We start from the raw sequence: 3411 nt of genomic DNA, 5'->3' as shown, positions 1-3411 counted from the left end.
AAAAGCGCAAAATAGTTAACACTTCATAACTCGTACTCCCGCCTCCTAAAAATAACAAAACAAAAAATAACAATATATAACTTCCATCAAACTCATTAGAATGAAACAGTCTACCTAATCAGCTAGGTTTTAACGTTTATAACATTTTTTATTTAACACTTTTTCGTCTGTAAAATCTGCCTTCTCACCAATCGACTTTCAAAATGGCCGCCACGACATGCCAACATTTTTTGACTCCCATTGAAAGTCGATTGTCGAGAAGGCAAACTTTACAGAGGAAAACGTGTGAAATAAAAAGTCGTGGCTGGTTAGCTAAAGAATTCGGCTATAGTCAAAATTGTTTGCTCTTTTTGACTTACGATTCCGCAGACGGAATAACGGTGTTAAGCAAAACATGGTTCCTTCTGATTAATTATTATCTTCCTTTTTCAGATAGCATAAACGCTGATCCTCCCTTTCCTCATTTTAAGAAAGGCTTCCTTGTTTGTTGAAAATGTCCAGTTATACAGTCAAATAGACAGCAGAAACCGGAAGTCAAAAACGATCAGACAATCTTGACTATAACCGAGAATTTTATTCTAAGTTTGATATAAATTATGTTTCTGTTTCTGTAGAGATTACGAGTGTTAACTATTCTGCACTTTCAGCAAAATGACTACACTGCATCCCAGGCAACACCGGATAGGTACAGCTAGTATAGACCCCCAATCCCTCCCGTTTTCCACCTGTTGTAGATACATGAATAATATGTTTGTTTAAGCAGGCTAGCCATTACTCTCTTTTAGTCGGGAAGTTTCAAAATATGAAAGCTTTCTCTATGCTGAGTTAACAAGACAAAGCTTCATGTTACGAGATCAATTAAGTTATTGACGTTAATGTGGCTTGTCATTTAATTAAACATTAACTTGTTACCGTCTGATTAGGTAAGAAGCAGATCTTGCATATGTGGAAAAACTGGTCAGCTTTTAATGTACAAGGGACTGAGTCTCGTATTTGTTAGCATACATTAGCCGTCAGCATTAGCATGGATTCATATATTTCAAAAACAAGAATGTTTGTTTCTTTTACAATAGTTTTTGTTGTTGTTAACATAAATTTAAGCAGAAGTAATAATCCTTATTTTTATAATAAAGACTAATGTGTATTCATTTGTATATTTATCATACTTTTATAAAGGCATACTCGCACTTCAGAGCTTCACGATATGATTTTTAACAGAAATTTTCACCAAGCACGGCTACCTGGCATTGCTGGGTCAAGTGTAAATATTAGTGTTGGGACGATTAATTAGGATTGAATCGGGAATCAGAAAAATCGGAACTTTTGGAGGTATTGGTATCAAAATCAGAAAAATTTGTGCCTATTTTCTGATGCCAAAAACGATTCTTTTAATTGACTTTTTTAATTTGATTTTGTTTAAAGCAACATTTTCTACTGCTGTAATGATAAAATAATAAATATTTATTGATTTTAAATATTTATTTATTATTAAATCAATATACTAGCCTTGACAAGTGTATTTTCACGTTTAATAAAATATCTGCCCATTTAACATGTTTTTATGGTAATCGTGAAACATAACTTTATAGCTAAATATTTAAAGATTTATAAAAAAAAAAATCGGAATCAGTAATTGTATTAGAATCAGGAATTTTGTATGGAATCAGTAATTGTATTAAAATGGGAAAAATATTGGAATCGTCTCATCACTAGTAAATATATCTAAAGTTAAAACCTCTAACCGCACGCCAGTGAAACTCTTTTCCATTTGCCTGCTTTCCAGCTGATTACAATATGGTCGTCTTCAAGTCCAACTTAAACAAGTTCTTGATGAGCTTTACCTTTAAGTAATCCAATTCACCAAATTTTCACTACTAACAATTACTACGATATTATCACATTTACTACTGTACACTCATTAATCTCTATCTTTGAGTGACCTTCCTTTGTAAAGAAAACAAAAATTTCTATCTTTCTCTCATTCACGCCACCCTTCTCCCCAACGCTCTCTTTTTCATCTATTCAGCATATTCCTCTCTGGACACACACATAACTACACTTTCTGTAGTAGCTTCCTCAATGAGTTAGCATTTTATTTTCTAAACTAGCGGGGGTACCCGGCGTTGCCCGAGTGTTTGTTTCCGGGACGGGGGGGGGAGTTTTAAAAAATGTTATGGTAGGTAAGTAGGAAGGATCAAACCCGGAGTCATAGTAAAAGTAGGAAAATAAAGTGTGAAAAAAAAACAAAAAAAAAAACATCTGCAACGTTAACAGTTCAGCCACCAAGAAAAGTCCATTCCAGTTGTTTAGGAAAAAAAAAAAAAAAAACGACTGCGGTCGGTCGGCGCGAACGTGAAAATATAATGTGAATTGTCCAGCACGCTAACCACTACGCCACAGAGCACTGCAGCTTAGTTTAGTGATTTTAAATAACTTCACATGAAAGAACTACGAAGCCAAACCGGTGTTCTCTTCTCAACTGTTCCTTGTGAACGATCCCCAAACGGTGTTAAGTGGTGGAAGGGGGAGGAGGAATTTATTAGAGAGAAAATATTTTACCACTTCCATTGATCTTAACCGATTTTGGCTGTGACTTCTCAACAGAAAAAGTATAGAAATCTAAGATTATCGAGGAATTTGAGAAATAATAAGCCTATAACACACCTCAGATATTGTTCTGCCGTTTGTGCATATTATATTTGCATGAAATATCTTGATTTTTAATCCTATTAAGGTCAAAATCAGACGCGAAAAAATGAGTTCATTTCATTTATATAGAGATTAATACGTACCATGGCTGAATAACTGATCCACCCCACAATGAAACCTTGCCCAATTGATCTTGAAAGAATATATTTTTTCAATCTTAGATATTATTTATCTAAGGAAATGCTGATCAAGAATATATCACCTTTGTGGCAGTTTGTTTTGTAGTCATCTTTTAGCATTTTATTTTCTAAATTAGTACATACAATAGTTGAATAACTGATCCTCTTCCCGCCACAATGAAACCTTGCCTAATTAATCTTGAAAGAATATATTTTTCTAATGTATATATCTATCTTGATCTAGATATCTTTATAAAGTAGTAGCGTTCGTGTGTGTATGTGTCTGTGTGCACAACTCCCTATGGTCAAAGAAATATATAAATCCGTTTCAGATTATTTCTTGCAAAGGAGATCTGTGTGTACAACTTTCCTGATCAAAGAAATATATAAATCCGTTATAGGTTATTTCTAGCAAAGGAAATTACACATTCAATTTTATGCGTTATTTCTATATATAGTATTTTTCAAACGAAATCGGCACTGAATAAGTGATCTCATTTACATATTACATTAAAGAAAATCTATTTTTATAGTTAGATCGATTTTCTTAATTCGTTGCTGTAACAGAATCGTTGTAATAGAA

This window comes from Euprymna scolopes, chromosome 7 (assembly GCF_053919585.1).
Source record: "Euprymna scolopes isolate OS-2025 chromosome 7, ASM5391958v1, whole genome shotgun sequence".
NCBI lineage: Eukaryota > Metazoa > Mollusca > Cephalopoda > Sepiida > Sepiolidae > Euprymna > Euprymna scolopes.
This window is presented reverse-complemented; position numbering follows the sequence as displayed.